Source organism: Halichoerus grypus, chromosome 2 (assembly GCF_964656455.1).
Source record: "Halichoerus grypus chromosome 2, mHalGry1.hap1.1, whole genome shotgun sequence".
NCBI lineage: Eukaryota > Metazoa > Chordata > Mammalia > Carnivora > Phocidae > Halichoerus > Halichoerus grypus.
The window spans coordinates 105,429,149-105,447,309 of NC_135713.1; the positions used below are offsets into that span (position 1 = coordinate 105,429,149).

At 36.3% G+C, this 18,161-nt stretch overlaps 1 long non-coding RNA gene across 1 annotated transcript in view; it reads right to left on the reverse strand.

Annotated features, from left to right (window-relative positions):
• The window catches only part of LOC118522119 (uncharacterized), a 262,228-nt gene extending 249,346 nt beyond the window's left edge, over positions 1-12,882 (reverse strand). The window contains exon 1 of the long non-coding RNA XR_013445354.1: positions 11,629-12,882. This is a non-coding gene — a long non-coding RNA (uncharacterized LOC118522119). The remainder of the gene's footprint in view (positions 1-11,628) is intronic.
• Positions 12,883-18,161: the final 5,279 nt, after the last annotated feature.

Genomic DNA, 18,161 nt, shown 5'->3' on the forward strand with positions numbered 1-18,161 from the left:
AACGGAGAAATATAAATGTAGAATTAAAAAGAGGTATATACCAAACTTTGTATCTGCAGACATATAGATTACTTTTGAATATTCAGAAAATATTTACAAAAATTGATCAAATTCTAGGCCACTAATAAATTCTCAATAACTGCCCTAGAAATGTCTAGAACTCATAGGAGCAAAAGGGCAATCCAGCTAGGGAGCAGAATTGAGAAGCCCTATGCCCCTGGACTCAGCACAACATAGAAGAACATAGTTCACCTTTACAAATTTTTCAGCTAAGCCAAACCACCAAACAAAACAAAAAGAACAAAATAATGAGGTTTTTGTTCTATGTTGGTTCTCAGACAAAAACCTATCTCCTATGATGAATCAGCTCTTGCTCCGATGAAAATTAGACCCTCAAGAGGAACAGCAGTGCTTGCTGATCAATAGGGTGACATTTCATACGTCAAGGCTGCTTTCATCTTTGAATTGCCCTCCAGTTACTACATCTTCTAAAGCAAGCTGGGGAAAAGAAAAAAATCCAGCAGCCACTCCCTTTTTATTTTATTTACCTACCAAGGAATATCTAATAAAAGCAATGACTGTCCAAGCACTACCAGACACATGAGAAATCTTCAACCAGTGTGTCCCACCTTCAAAATCAAAACAAGAAATGACCAACATAAAAATCCTTATGATACTTTGCAACTATGATGGCTCATCTGTCATATCAAACGAATATACCTTGCATATAAATTCAAATGTATTTGGAAGTAACTCGCCTTTGGAAGGAAATGATTTTTATCAGATGTCTCTGAGAATGAATGAATTTGAAGAAAAGGACTATTCCACATAAAACACATCATTCTCATTCTGTTTCCCAGACCTCATTCTTCCTCCTCTGGCCTCTTCTTTCCCACATGCCTCATTGTCCTTCAAGGGCCCCTATTTATTTTGGGTAACTTCCTAACTTCTCCAACCCATGTCAACTTCACTTACTCTGAGTCTTGCTGTTCTCATGAACCCCATTTAATACTGGGTTATTCCTTATATAACATAAGGACCATGTCTTACTTTCTAAATAAGACTCATAGAAGCTAGAATGATGCTGAATGCAGAACTGTGAGACTTTATTTAATATTTTCCTGAATCTGTATTTGAAATATTTTCTTCCATTCCCCTTTGGTGGTTCTTTTCAAGTTACTTTAGATCTAGGATTCTACGGAAGTCATTTTATTCCCTGTTGTTACTGATTTCTGAAATGATAATTCATTAGTTTTTCAAATTTTTACAATGAAAAATTTTAAAGCTATGTCATATCAGTGGGACCGTTTATGCCACAAAAGCAACACAATATTTGTTTGAACCTGAAAAACTGAGAATTAGAGTAGTTAACTTAAAGATAATCTAATTTTGTCTTAACCTCTATATTTAAGGTTTTGAAAATTTTTTTAACAGCTCTGTAAAACATAAGAAGTTAACAAATATATCTATTGAATTCATAAATGTAGCACTTAAAGAAAATGCAATTTCAAAGGCTTTAAGATTTGGAAGACTACATCAAATCAGCAGAGCAATGCAAAGGCAGAATGTTATTTGCAGAATGTCAAAAACAAACAAACTTAAACAACTCCTCAATTAAGAATTGCACTAAACCTATTTAAACAATATAATTCTTTTCAAGCTGCCATGAAAAATGGCTAAAATTAAAAAAAAAAAAAAAAGATCAGCCTGACTGAAATAATAAATGATGAAGTCTCATAAGAGAAATTCATTAACCATTCTTTTTGGTTATTCTTTTGGGTGTTTCAGATATTATTTCTCATACCCGAGTACCTTCTCCCCTTTAAGTTCCTCAGAATGGAGGACACCAAAATGTATGTAAACAACAACAAAATTTAAAAACAACTTGGAAACATTAACATGTTTGGTTTTGTACAGCAGGAAGGCAGCAAAATGTCAAAATATCTATGTAGCACCAGGAACTTCAGAAACTGATAATATGCCTGGATCACAGGGAGGATTCTAGCATTGTTTTTCTCCTCATCTTCTCATAAACATGTTCTTTCCTTTGATCTAGTATTTCATACTGTTTTCAGAAAAATGGACTATGCCTTCTCTTCTTAATAGAATCAGGTATTAAGAAATGGAGGGAACTATATAAAAAAGCTTGACACCTTTGTAGCATCTGTACATGAGTTTCTCTTCTAAGTGCTTCTAAGATGAGGTCAGAGAACGTGGCCTATAAGGAAGTGTCTTGGAAATTTTTTGAAACACATTTTATGTTTTAGAACATGTCCATTTTTTTAAAGATTTTATTTATTTATTTGAGAGAGAGAGAGAGAGAGCACAAGCAGGTGGAGAAGCAGGCTCCCTGCCTCAGCAGGTTCAATGTGAGGTTCAATCCCAGGACACTGGGATCATGACCTGAGCTGAAGGCAGAGGCTTAACAGACTGAGTCACTCAGGCGCCCCTAGAACATGTCCATTTTTTGTAAATACTTCATGAGCTAGGAAATATTTGTATTTTTAAATATCTATAAATATATATCTTCTTCTCTAAATGTTGGGATCAGTCAGTGTTCAAAAAATAACTAATTGGATACATGACATTATATAGTTGTCTAAACCCAGAGAATGTACAACACTGAGAAGGAACTTTCATGTAAACTAGAGACTTGGGTAACTATGCTATTTCAATATAGGTTCATTAATTGTAACATTCATAGCACTACAGGAGAGGATGCTCATAATGGGGGAAGCTATGCAGCTGCGGGGACAAAGGGTATATGGGACATCTTTGTACCTTCCACGCAATTTTTCTGTGAACCTAAAACTAAGAAATAAAAAAGATAACCATTAGATCAAGACAGTTGATTATATTTTTCAAATCTTCTATATCTTTATTGATATTTGTCTGCTCTACTTACCAGTTACTGAGAGAGAAATTAAATTATCCCATTATAACTGGTTTGTCAGTTTCTGCTCATATTTTAGTCCGATTTTTCTATTTCATTCAATTTACATATTTTGAGCCTATGTTATCAAGTACTTCCAAAATAGAAATTATTAGTATCTTTCTGAAAAAGTGACACTTTTATCAACATGTAATAAACTTCTTTATTTCTAGTAATGCTTTCCACAATGAAGTCCACTTTTTTCTAGTTAATACAGTTACACCAACTTTCTTCTCTGCTTTATATTTCCTGGTATATCTTTTTCTGTTCCTTTACTTTTACTCTTTCTGGGTCCTTATAAACAGCACAAGACACTCTGTCTCTTGTAAACAGCAAACTGGGATTTTTTTATTAAAAAAAAAAAAATCCAGTTTGAAAATATTTGTAACGTAAGTAGGATATTTATTCCATTTACATTTAACGTAACTGAAGTACTTTTTACTACCTTATTTTGTTTTCTCTTTGCCTCAATATTTTCTATGTCCTTGTTTTCTTCTCCTGTTTCTATCTTGCTTTCTTGAGGAATTAGTGAGGCTTATTTTTTATTCCTTATTCTACATTTTCAATCCTAGGATGGAAGATATCACTGTTCTTTCATTCTTCGATGACTACCTTGAAAATTTTAATGTGAATATTTAATTTACTAAAGTCTAAAGTAAACCAGTATTTGCAAAAACAAAACAAAACAAAACAAAAAACAGAAAGACCTCAGAATGTTTTTACTCCTATTATCCCCCTTCCTGATTTATAAATTGTTGTCCAATGATTTAGCTCTATTTTTACTCTTAATCCAATAAACTAGATACTACATTAGACATGTGATCCCAACATGTATGAAATCTTTCTGTAATAGTTCCATCTCTTTGTTTCTTGATGCTGCATTCTGAGCATAAAATCTTAAAAAAAAAAAAAATGCTGGCATCTATGGATATACCCTAAATTATTTAAATAGCTCCAACTGATCAGTATTTAATCAGTTTTTACTTCAAATGTCCATGGTCAACTCCCTTGTTCATTTCCTCAAAAGCCACATCCATTCTTTGGGGATGCCCTCCAGTTTGCTAACTGGTTTATTTCTCTTTAGCCACGTCTAACCTGCTGTTTAGCTTGTACCACATTTCTAATTTGAGTTATATGTATTTTTTTATTCCTAAAAGTTCTCTCTTGGTTCTTTTTCAAATATCCCTAATTATTTTCAATAAACATGCATTCTTTTGCCATACTTTCAATGGCTTATTTCCTTAGACCATATTATAACATGGTTATTTTATATTTGGTATGTGAATATTCCAAAATCTCTCTTCTTGAAAGTTTGATTCTTTTATTTATTCTGCCAACTGACTCTTGCTTATGGTGGCTTACTCTTCATATGTTTTGTGATTTTTTTTTAAAATTGCACATGTTTTTCAGAAATGTATCTGTAAGAATCCTTTGAAGTCAGTCTCAAATGTTTTCCTCCAGAGATATGTTTCCTTCTTTCAGGGGTCTGGAGGCACAGCCAAACCAGCAGGACACTAAACTAAATCCTCTACAGGTTCCACAGGGAATGTGACTTCCATTCCCAAACTCATGTGACTGTGGGAATGATATTAGCAATTTCTAGAAAGATATGTTTTCCCCACTCTATCCAGAACTAAGGTAAAAACAGACAGTTATTTCCACCATCTGCCTGTGTGTTGTGGGCTTTCTCCTAGTACATTTATGGAAGAATTAGCTTTATTCAGGGGTCTCTGATCTGACCTCTACCCTCCTCAGAGCCAGCCTTTATCTACCCATGCGTAAGTGTGACCCTGTAATGTGTGACCCAACATGACAAATGCCCCCAGACAAAGTCCAGATACAATATTCACTACCTGCCTAGACTCATGCTTCCTCATTGATTCTAGGCTACTATAATTTTCCTTACTTTGCTATTAGTTTAGCCATTTTAAAATATATTTTAATAGGCATTTTTTGTCATTTTTGACAGGATATATTCTCCAGATGATTAGTCCATAAGAACCCTGAAAATCAAATTTGGCCCTTTTCAATTGAAGTTCTGAAAGAACTTTGGATTGGCCCTCAACTATTCCACTGAAAAGTACACACCTGTGATTTTGAACACTGCCTATTTTAACAGGGAAATTCTAGAACACCAGTCTATGTTCTTTCAAGGACTGACTTGATGAGCGTTGGATTGGTTTTGTTGATTTATCTATGAAAAGCAATTACCAGATGCCTCGCTTTCAATAAACCTCCTTTTTATTCACTCTGTGTAGTGGAAGCATCACTTACCCAATTTACAAATATGGATAACAATATACCAGAAAGCATGGGTCACCGTGAACAGCTGGATGTCGAATCCATAAGTGGAGACAAAGGGAATGGAGTCCGGTCATTTCTTTCATAGTCCTTTGCTCTTCCTATATAGGCTGTACAGTCCTACACAAATTAGAACTAGTTCATATCTAAATAAAAACTACACTCAGAAATATCTTGGGCTTATCACATGAGTGTCTAGCAAGAGTTGTAATAGGAGTCCTGGAAAAACATTTTGCACATGAATATGGAGATGAACGCCCCATCTTAAAAAGAAAAAGGGGGGTGCTTATTAATGCTGATGCAAGTAATAAGGTTAAGAAGAATCTGTTCATTTTTCCAGACTTGCACCAATGCTCTTGAATGATGAGCAACAATGTTTCAGCTCCGTCAGACCTCTGTGTCTTGAAATTGTCACACATCCATAATAGTTCTTACTGCACAGGCCTGATAACATCTTCTAAGGGATTTGTCTGTCTTGACTAAAGCACAAATAAACTGATGGTTGGAAAGGGCACATTTTAATCAAAGTTGAATGCTCACACTCTGAGACAAGGGCAGCAACAACAACAAAAAAAATTAGTGTCAGTTTCTCCTTGACGTCTCAGGAACTTAGTAAACAGCCACTGTCATTCTTATATATTTTGTTCCCAGAACGTGCTCAGCCCAGTTCCCTCTGACTCTGAGGGCTGCCTTGGGAAAGATGACAAAATTTGGCAGGGGCCTTACAGGCAGATTTCATGGGCCCTACCAGAGCGGCGGGAAGTGTGTCCCAGCTCCCTCCTTGAGCTCTGTCCTTGGGGTCATGACTGGAGCTCAGCTCTTTCTCAGTATTGCAGCATTTACCCAGAGCACCACACATCCACAAGGGGGTCTGGGTTCAGCCCCACACCAAAAAGGTCAGAATCTTGCTAGCGGCTGAGCAGACACAAGGTGCAATTAATAAGATAAGGATTAAGAACACACCTCTATTTTTCCCATCAAGTTGCCTCTCAGTTCATAGAAAATCAACTCCAAGCCAGTCTCAAATCCAACCTTCTCATCAAGTGATTGGCTCTGGGGCCTTTGTCCTGACACTACCTCTGTAATAATGTCAAGAAGATCACCATTCCTGGTTCTATTACCGGCTCTACCCTTGGATGTTTCAAAGTGGCACTTACAGAAAATATGAACCTCTCTCTTGCTTAAAATAGATGACTTCACCTAGCACAACTTTGATGTGTTTTTACAGTGAAGGATCCCCCTCCCCATCATGGGTAAGGATGTGAAGGCTCACCTTACTCTCCTATGGCATACTCACCACCCTTGAATGGGATGCCAAATAAAACAATAATGTCTCAGACTAATTGTCAAACCACACCCATCAGGACAAAATCCTAAGTGACATTTTATTTAGACATTGAATCCAAATAAAAGATAAGACCATGGCTGAAAAAACATTGCCAAGTCAAATCTTCGTCATTTACTCCCTTGGAAGGTCCAGGATTCTGGGAACAAAGCCTAAGAGTATCTGTTTGAATTCCTGTCTGGCACCGGGTTCCTCCACCCCTGAAGTTATGGGAAATGAGCAGGTGGGCCAGGATTCACCAAGGGAAGAAACGTAAAGACAGCAGGCGCACCCTCGGTTATTAATATCTTCATCTACCTTATCTGTTGTGCCATCCCCCCTAAAAATCAGCTGTAAGCTCCAAATCATCCAGTCAGGAAGGATTCCAACTGCTCTTGCTCTGCATGGTGGGAGGCAACAACCACAGAGAGGTGCCCTCATTGCTGTTCAACTTCTGCTTCCTTCCTAACACTCCATCATTTCACCAGAGATCTGTAAGCGGGAAGACCAGCATGGATATCTGCAAATGCCTAGGCAGATTCAGCAGAACACCCTAATAAGCATCTGATAATGTCTACAGAGAGGATTCTGTGGCTCTCGCACTGTGCAATCCAAGTCTGCTTCCACGAGCCTCTCTCTAGAAAAGATTCAGTACAACAATGAGGAAAAGGGAGATTCAGGCAAGGGGACTGAAGACTGGTTGCAAAGAAACCACTGGTAGATGGAAGAAAGAGGCAGAGGAATAGGGGGCCGTGTCTTCTGAAAGATAGTTTTCCCAATCAACTTTTTAATTTAAAAAAAAATTTATGACCACTTTCAGAACATTTGAAAACAGGAAAAAGCAGTCACCCATAATTGCAAAGCTTAATGATAACTTCTTGCTGAATTAAATTCCTAGGGTTTGTCCTTATGGACCTGGTTTTTCACTTAGTCACTATCTTCAGGGACATACACTATGTCCAAGGCTTACTGTCATTTCTTCGTCTCCCCGTGCCCGATCTCCATTTTTCCTGACACACTGTCTTCTAAAACTTTCTCTCTGGGCAATTTTCTCCAGCACAATATACACCTTGGCTACACACTTGTTTCATGGCCTAGGCTTCCCCTGAAATTAGTCAATTCAAAGGGCTCTCAACAAACTGCAGAACATGTGCTCTTGGCAGTCTTGTTATCTGTGCCTCCGGTCTCTCTTCTCTGCCTCTTCTGCCCTCTGTACCTGCCTACTCTGCACTAGGCCAGGACTGCTTACACCTACAAGAGGAAAACAATGATTCTTTCTCCCTGGTAGGAAGAAGAACTATTTTTGTTCTGCTATGGTGAAACTATGTATTATCTCCTTAGCTTCCAGAAGTTTCTTTGAAAGGACTTCCCCCTTTTTTTCCCTGAAATCCAAATAAGTGCTGCAAACTGCCCTTCCTGTTTCACATTGAAAATATTTTGCAGCAATGATACGGCAGGGCAAGAGAACTTTCTGCCCCTAAGATTATGGCTACACCTGTTAGAGACCTCATCACTGTAATTAGTCAAATATTTTTTTAATTTAATTTAATTTTATTATATTAGTCACCATACAGTACATCATTAGTTTTTGATGTAGTGTCCCATGATTCATTGTTTTCATATAACACCCAGTGCTCCATGCAATACATGCCCTCTTTAATACCCATCACTGGGCTAACCCATCCCCTCGCCCCCCTCCCCTCTAAGACCCTCAGTTTGTTTCTCAGAGTCCATAGTCTCTCATGGTTCGTCTCCCCCTCTGATTTCCTCCCTTCATTTTTCCCTTCCTTCTCCTAATGTCCTCCATGGTATTCCTTATGTTCCACAAATAAGTGAAACTGTATGATAATTGACTTTCTCTGCTTTAGTCAAATATTTCTTACCAGTACATACAGGTTAAACTTCTAATATAGAGAAATTTTAAGGAAATAAGGATTAACCCTTTGAGACTCATATGATGCTCGCTTTGAGTCATAATTAAAGCAATCATGCACACTGAGAAGCACACATGAGTCACAATACCATTGCATAAAACATCACTTTTTTTCTTTAATAAAATTCTATCTGACTCTAAGCTCCAGTCATTAGAATGATAAGATCTTTGATCTCTGTTATTGTTGTGTGTGTGGCATTTTTTTGGTTTTTGTGTTTGTTTGTTTGTTTGTTTGTTTGTTTGTTTGTTTGTTTTGGAGGTTGGGGAAAGGTCTATTTCCTTAGGACAAACTCAAACTCAGAAGAACCTCTGGGAAACCCAAAAAATGAGAGACAAGTGTGACCCTTAGGCTACTGCGACCACTGTATTAATTTCCTACTACCATTATAATAGAGGACCACAAACTTAGTGGATTAAAACAACACAAATTTATCATATTACAGGTTTGGAGGCCAGAAGGCCAGAATGGGTCCCAGGGCCAGACTCAAGGTGTTGGTGGGGCTGCATCACTTTAGGAGGCCTTGCCTTGCCTTTTCCAGCTCCTAGAGGCTGCCCATACTCTCTGGCTCAAGGCCCTTTTCTACCTTCAAAGCCAGGAATCAAATCACTCCTACCTTTGTTTCTATCCTTACATCTCTGTCCCTGCCTCTCCTGCTTCCTTCTTTCCCTCATTAGCACCCTTGTCATGACACTGGACCCACCCAGATAAACCCAACATCAACTTCCCATCTTGAGACCCTTCACCAATCACATCTGTAAAGTCCCTTTTGCCATGTAAAGTATCATAGCCACAATTTCTGATACTGGAACATGGACATCTTTGTCACCTTCTACTATACCACTGCTGACATTCACTCCCCGCTGTCCATCAGACATGCTGTCCTGGCTGTCCACAGAAGCCCTTCATCATGACTCTCTCTACTCAAACAGGCTCAGCCTCAGATCCTATCTTCAGTGGGCCACCAATGGGTCTGGAACCATCCTTGAGCCACTGGCCTAGAGGGGGCCCTGCAGCACACAGGGCTTATATCTCTGTCGCTCATGGATCCTCCAAACCCACCTCCTTCCCAGTCTCAGAAAAGCTCTGTCTCTCTGTTATGCAGGGCTCTCTTCCTCCTCCACAACCCCCAATATGAGCCCCAATGACCCTTCTCAAAGGCCCTTCACATCCCCCAAAAACCTGTGTGTGGGATTGTCCTCAAATGCTTGATAACTTCTGATGTGGCAGTAAAACAGAAAAGTTTTTTAATATATCTCTACGACAAGAGCATAGACTCAAACCCACTGAGCGTTATCCTTCCTCTTAAGTTAAAAAATTAAAAATAATTCCTTTTCTTCATATCTTCTACAGAAATGAGAAAAAAAAGACAAATGAAAATTTTGATAAAATTTTTTGTCTCATCTATAGGAAAAAAAAATTCCTAAGGCAAACTGAACAAAGGGCAAAGTATTAGAAACAGGTATGACTAAGCAAGAAGAGTATATACCACAGAATTAGTAGAATTTCATTCAGTCCCATTTTCAAATAAATGCAGAAAACCCCATTATAATACTGATATCAGAGACAATCAGAGGCAATCCACAATAGAAGAGAATTTTTTTAATATTTAATTATAATTCCGGTCTTGTCCAATAGCACTTTTTTTTTTTAACCTATAGGATTTCTTTTTTTTTTACAATGGGGTTCTACTGTTGGAAATGCTATGAAAAACAGCATGAAACAAAGAAGCTAGAAAAGGAAAGGAAGTAAACAATTGAACAGAAAAAAAAATTCTTTTGTAAGCCAGTCTTACAAAACATAGAACTATCATATCTTTGAAATTGTACTGTTTCTTTTAGGAAGGCAGAAACTGAAATACACAACCAAAGAGCTATTGGAGCCTGGAAGAGAAAGGCACAAAAGCTTAATCTTGGGTTCTCAAAGGTTCCAATTCCATTATAGAAGCTTTATTTATAGTAGCTAAGAACTGGAAATAACCCACAGATGTGTCGACAGATAAATAAATTGTGAGATTTTCATGCAACTCAATACTATTCAGCAATAAAAATGAAACCTACAATATGGATGACTCTCCTAGACACATTGAATGAAAGAAGCTAGATTGTGGGGAGTGCATATTGTTAAGATTCATATTTTATAAATACGTAAAAGTAATATGTGGTGAGAAAAGGCGTAACAGTGGTTACCACTAGGAAATGGGAATGGACAGCAGGATTCCAGGCAACAAGTAATGTTCTATAAATTTTTCTGAATGGTGGTCACACTGGTATATTCACTTTCTGAAACTTTTTTGAGCAGTAGACTCAAAAATGGGTGCTCTTTATACCACGTATGTTACATTTTTAAACTTAAAAACAAGTCTACAAAAAAAGAAAACAAAAAGATAATTTGTAAGAACAAAGTGTTCATTAGACTTAGCAAAAGAGAAGTTATCTTTAGTGAGCGCAGTTTTGTGGTGAAGTGCAGCATGGGGAGATTCAACTGGGCACAGGCATGAAAGAAACATGAGAACATTGAGAAAATTCTTTCCCTGAAACGTGTAAGTGGGAAGAGAGAAACAGGAGACTCATATACAGATAATTTGCTTAGGAGGGAAATGACTAAAGCATATTATGTTGATGGGAAAAATTTAACAGAGAAAAAGATATTGAAGATAGAGTAGAGAGGGGAGGGATGAATACCATTAAATACCTCAGACTATAGGAAGAGATGAGACTCAAAGGGTAGAAAAAACTTTGACCTGTGAAAAGAGAGACACCAGTTCCTTGGAAGCAAAAGAAAAGAGTAAAACTACATGGGAGTATGTATAGGTAAACTGATAATTTGTTTATTGTGTTTTCTGTTTTATTTTTTGGGGGGTTGTTTTTCTTTTTGCTATTTCCAACAGTTTAAATAGTACCCAAATGGGAGTGCCAGGGTGGCTCAGTCAGTTAAGGGTCTGACTCTTGATTTCAGTTCAGGTCATGATTTCACAGCCCTGAGATCAAGCCTCGAGTCGGGCTCCCTGCTCAGCTCAGAGTCTGCTTGAGATTCTCTCCCTCTCCCTCTGCCCCTCCCACTTGAGCTCTCTCTCTCTTTCTCTCTCTACTTTAAATAAATATTTTAAAAATAATAATAAATAAATAAGTAAATTGTACCCAAATGGTGGCTTCTCTTTTTCTGTGAGAGACAGATCATCATTTGAGTAATGGACACAGACATTTGGAGACCCTGAAAGGATTAAGGAAGGTTTGAGAAAGGGAAAAGGAAGCTGGTTAGACAAATATAAATCGCTAGGCTGTTTTGAAGCCCAATTCAATGTCATAAAGGCATCAAATTTCCTGGATTTTCTGTCTTGATACATGTAGGATGTACTTTGTTCAATGAAGTAGGGTAGGATAGCAGGGTGTTTTTTTTTCTTTTTTAAACATGTTTTACCATGGTTCTCAACACGTGTGTTGAATAATTCATCCTTTGCCCACTGCTTTAAACCATAAGATAGGCATTTATATACTTAGAACTGCCTCCAGACTTTCTATTCTAACCCTTTGATCTGACTTCCTATTCAAGCTCTAGTTAATTATTTAGAGATACTGCTTTATAATATATTAATATGTGGTAAGACATGTATCTCTTAATCGTTTTTTTTTTTGCACTGTTCTTCCAGTTTATGGTATGAAATAAGAATCCACACATCTAATTTTCAATGTTGATAAAAAGTTTTACCCTCTTTTTTTTATCTTTGATCATTTCCATGGGAATTTGACAGTAGTGGTATTACACATATGAGCTCTTGATCTCAGTTCAGTTTTTTTTTAATCTGAACTCATTGTTTAACACAATTTTGTGTTTCTAATTACCTCAGTATTTTTAACTTTCAAAAGATCATTCTGGTTGGTCATCGCTTGCCTTCCAATTTGCAGATGAGCTTAGTCACTTAAAAATGTGTTATTTATGCTTGATCAACATAAAACACTGAAGTTTATAAAATAACAATTTGGTTTTTTTCTCTTTGTTACTTTGCCTGACTTGATGATTCTTCTATATAAACTTCCATATTCGTCCAGAATAACTCTGCCAAGTTCCAATAAATTTAGCTGGTATTTTACTGAATTCAATACGTACATTAATTTGGGAACGATGAGCATCTTTCCTATATTGACTTCCCTCATCTTCAATATAGTACATCTTTCATTTTCCCCCAACAGGGATCCTGCCTAGTTTTTATTTAGATTAATCTTATTTTATATTTTCATTCATGCTGTGAATGTATGTTTTAACCAATTAGTTCACATGTCTGAGCATCAGAATTACCTGTGGAGCTCCTCAAAAATATAGAGCCCAAGCCCTAAATCTACTGATTCTAATTTAACAAATGTGAGGTGATCTGTGACCATATCCTTTTCCTTACAAGTAATTTTGATGCACAGCCAAGACTAACATATGAAAAATATACAAAAATAGAAAGTAGGTTTTATAATGCTTTCCTTACTGACCTTTCCATCTTGATTTTTAAAAATAGTATTGTATCTAATTTTCACTTATGTATCTTTACCCTTAACATTTGTCTCTTCTGTTAATTAAAATGTCTTTTAAATGCCAATTTATTACCTGCATTATATTCCGTCTTCTGGATGAATGTAGCACAACTTACTTAACTATTCTCTGTTTTCCCTCATTTTGTTATGAGCTTGTACATTATCTCTGTTTGGGTCAATAAAGAAAATAAAAGTAAATATCCCAGAATCCTAAATATTTCATTATTTTTCACTAAAATGTTCAAGCATAGACACCTTTGTTGAACTCATAGTCTTTACCATGTGACCTAAACAATGTCACAACAAATGAAACTCTACTCTATACCTCTAGTTTTACTTCCTAAAATCCATACCAGTGTAGATACACTTAATGAAATAGTTCTTGTTACTAAAATGAAGCAGAAACTTGGATATAATTGAATACTTAAGGAAATACTAGAAAAAGGTTTACTGGTGTAATAATATGGATTGAATGTTTCCCTTACAATTTATAAAAAAATCATGCAAACATTGTGCTATGAAATCTAATGGAAAGACTTCTAGGCTGAAATGAATCTATAAATCATGTATATTCATACAATATATAAAATGTTACAGTACAATTATAATAAATGAATTCAAAATACATGTATCAATATAGATAAATATCAAAAATATGATAAGAGCAATTAAAAGCAAGTTGCAAAATGGTACTTACTAATCAATCTATGTAAGTATTTGCAATTTCAGAACAGTGCTGTATACTGTGTAACAAGAGCTAATACATATGAATTAGAAGTGTAGAAGAATATGTGGGAATGATTAAAACTCAATTCAGAAATGGTTACCTCAGGGAAAAGAAGAAGAAATATGAGAAAATTAAGGAGTATAGGGGAGTATATATTTCAACTGTATCTGAAATATTTATTCTTCCAAACAAAAAGAAAAATATAGCCCAAACTTGCAAAGTGTTAGGATGAAAAGATACCAGGTGATAGTTTCATGAATATTTGTTATGCTAATTTTGTACCTTGGTATTTTTTCAGCATTTTTTTAAAAATCACTAAAATAATAATTCAAAGCACTAAATTCTAATGTTGATGTTAATGTTCCTATTTGATCTGGAACACATTACTTACTTTATCTGTTCTCAGTAAAATGAAAATGTTAATATTTGTCCTTCCTCACTTTACACAGATGGTAATTGGTTACAGCAACAATAACTATAAAGCACATCAAGTTCTATGTAGAAATAAAACACTTAAATCAAGAAGAAAAATCTTTTTTCCCTCTAGTAAAGAACCACTAATCTACAGGAGCAAGAAAAAAATCAACTGAAGGCCATATAACTTAAAAGTGATGCAACTCATCTTCTTTTGTTGCTCTCCTATTAAACAGAGTAAAACAAACATTCTATTTGTTGGACTTTTTTAGATTAACAAGAAACATTAAATGGTATCCAATAAATACAAAAATACAAACTAAACTTCCATTTTGTATTATTTTTAGATAAAAGAAACAGAGCAAGGAGAGAGAAGGAGGTGGTAAAATAGAATAGGGGATAAGGGGTAAGTAGAGTAACAGGGACAAAAGGACACATATAGAAGAAAAGTGAGTCATTGGTCCTAAAAGAGAAACATGCAGAGAAGGATTATCCAGGCACATACAAAGCAGCATCTACAAATAAAATAAGCACTGAGAAAACATGCAAGAGGCCCTTAGTTATGAAAGAGAGAAAATCAGAATCACAATACACATCCAGACTAGTTTGCAGCCTCCACGTGCTTTATATAAAAACCTCTCCATTCCTGAGTTCCAGCTGAAAATGGTGATGTAAGGGGCACCTGGGTGATTCAGTCCTTAAGCATCTGCCTTCGGCTCAGGTCATGATCCCAGGGTCCTGGGATTGAGCCCCGCATCAGGCTTCCTGCTGAGCAGGAAGCCTGCTTCTCCGTCTCCCACTCCCCCTGCTTGTGTTCCCTCTCTTGCTGTCTCTTTCTTTGTCAAATGAATAAATAAAATCTTAAAAAAAAGAAAAGAAAAGAAAATGGTGATGTAAGAAGACTCTCAGCTCACCTCCTCCACAGAATACACCAAATTACACCTATTAATAGAACAATCCCTCCTGAAGAACTGAGGGCTGACTACAGCTGCTGAACAACCAAAGATGAAAAGAATGGCAAGAAAAGAGCAAGACAGATGGAGACATCCTACAGTTTAAAAGAGTGATGAGCATATACAACCACAGCTCCAGCCAGCCAGCAAAAGTCACCAAGCATACATAATCCTAACAGGGGACATCAGACAAAAGACCACTCCTTCAACTTTTGGAGAAGTAGCCATTTCTTCTAAACCATAGAAACAAACACAGAAAGTCAAACAAAAAGGGGATATGGGGAAATATGCTCCAAAAGAAAGAAGAAGAAAAAAATGTCAGAAAAAGAACTAAATGAAACAGAGATAAGCAATACACCTGATAAAAATTTTAAAGTAATGATCATAAAGATACAGGTATGGAAGAATAGGAGAACTCAGTGAGACCTTCAATAAAGAGATAGAAAATATTAAAAAGAATCAGAGTTGAAGAATATAATAACAGAAATAAAAAAATACACTAGAGGAAATCAACAGTAGATTAGAGGTTGCATAAGAACATATCAGTGATCGGGAAGACAGTAATGGGAAGCACACAAGCTGAAGAGCAAAAAAGAGAAGAATTTTTTTTAATGAAGACAGATTAAGAGATCTTTTAGACAACATCAAGCAAATAAACATTCACATTATGAGGGTCCTAGAAGAAGAGAGAGAGAAAGGTGTAGAAAACTTGTGAAGAAATGATAACTGAAAACTTTCCTAACCTAGGGAGAGAAATAGACAGCTAAGTCCAAGAAGCACAGAGAGTTCCAAACAATATGAACCCAAAGAGGTCCAGACCACAGCACATAATAATTAAAATGTCAAAGGTTAAAAATTAAGAGAGAATCTTAAAAGCAGCAAGAAATAAAAAGTTTCCTATAAGGGAAACCCTGTAAAACTATAGGCTGACTTTTCAGCAGAAACTTTGCAAGCCAGATGGGAGTGCCATGATATATATATTCAGAGGGCTGAAAGGAAGAAACCTACAACCAAGAATACTCTACCTGGCAAGGTTATCATTCAGATTTGAAGGAGAGATAAAGAGTTTCCCAGACAACCAAAAGATAAAGGAGTTTATATGAACCAATAAACCAGACTTACAAGAAATGTTAAAGAGATTTCTTTAAGTGGAAAAGTAATGGCCATAATTACACATAAGAAAAATATGAATAAAAAGATGTGAAATATGACAATATATACAAAAAATGTGGAGCAGGAAGCAAAAAGGGAAGAGAAGGAGAAAAAGAAAAAGATTTTTTCTGTTCCTGTTTTTTTTTTTTAAGAATGTATTTGAACTGAAATGACCATCAAATTAATATGGACTGTTACTTACTTAAGATATCATACATGAACCTCATGGTAACCACAAACCCCAAACCTATGACAGATACACAAAAAAGAAAGAGACAGAAAGCCAAAAAAAACAAACAAACAAAACCATTACAGCTACTCATCAATTATAAAGAGAGCAAGCGAAGAAAAAAGGAACAAAGAAGAACTACAAAAGCAACCAGAAAACAAATTTTTAAAATAGCAATAAGTATATACCTATTAATAATTACTTTAAATATAAATGGCCTAAATCCTCCAATCAAGACATAGATTGGCAGAATGGATAAAAATAATAAGACCCATCTATATGCTGCCTATAAAAGATTCACCTCAGACCGAAAGATGCCTACAGACTGAAAGTGAAGGGATGGAAAAACACTGACCATGCAAATGGAAGTGGAAAAAAAAGCCAGAGTAGCAATACTACACCAGATAAAATAGACTTTAAAACAAAGAGTGTAACAAGAGACGAAGAAGGGCATTAGATAATGCTAAAGGGATCAATCCAACAAGAGGATATAACAATTGTAAATATCTACACACCCAATGCTGGAGCGCCTAAGTACATAAAGCAAATATTAGGGGACATAAATGGAGAAATTGATGGTAATACAATAGTAGTAGGGGACTTTAACACTCCACTTACATCAATGGATAGATCGCCCAGACAGAAAATCAATAAGGAAACAATGGCTTTGAAAAACACTTTAGTCCAGATAGACTTTACAGATATATACAGAACATTCCATCAAAAAATAAGAGAATGCATGTTCTTTTCAAGTGCACATAGAACATTCTCCAGAATAGATCATATATTAGTCCATAAAACAAGCTTCAATAAATTTAAGAAGATTGAAATCATAACATGCATGTTTTTCTTGAGTGCATAACCTGTCTGTTTTTATTGACAACTATCTGGATTCCCCATTTCTGTTTTCTGTTCACCTTTTCTAACTTAATAACACTATCTTGGCCTCTTATCATAGATGGTCTGCTTATCTGGAAAATGTTGCTACACTATCTGAATGCTAGATATGCTTGCTAAACTGATTATTACCTTTGCATCTTCAGCTGGGGTATTCCCTGAGTTTGTAGGTAAGTCTGATTCTAGGCTCTGGTATCCCCATCCATGGCCAGATATATCCTGAGATAAGAGGAAATACACCCACATCTCTCTAAAGTAGCAACTCGGGACCTCTACCTAGGGTGACCATTCATCCTGACTTGTCTGAGACTGCCCAGGGTGTTTATGAACACTGCTCTCTCTCATTCCCAGCCACTTGGAGATAGCCTCCTTGCCACTACCAGCCATGTGGTCCCCACTTGATAACATTCATATTCGTCCCCCAGGTGTTATCTCCCAGTGGCCCCAAGGCTGCAAATACCAACTCTCCAAAGTATTGCTGTACTCTCCAGATTCCTCAGTATACCCATGACACATTTTGAGCAAATAAATTCGGGGACAATGATCGTTTTTATTCTACCTTTTCCAACACATGTTTATTGTTGATTAGCACTGTGCTGGTCACTAGGGCTACAATGGTTTGTGAAGATGGACATAGTAACTGCTTCCAAAGAGCTGAGAGTTTAGTGAGAAGAATATCTAACATTTACTGATAGTATTCCAGGAATTATGCTAAATATGTTATCTGTGTTTGCTCCTTCATCATTACAAGACCAGGAGATAGGCATTTGTATTGTCACTA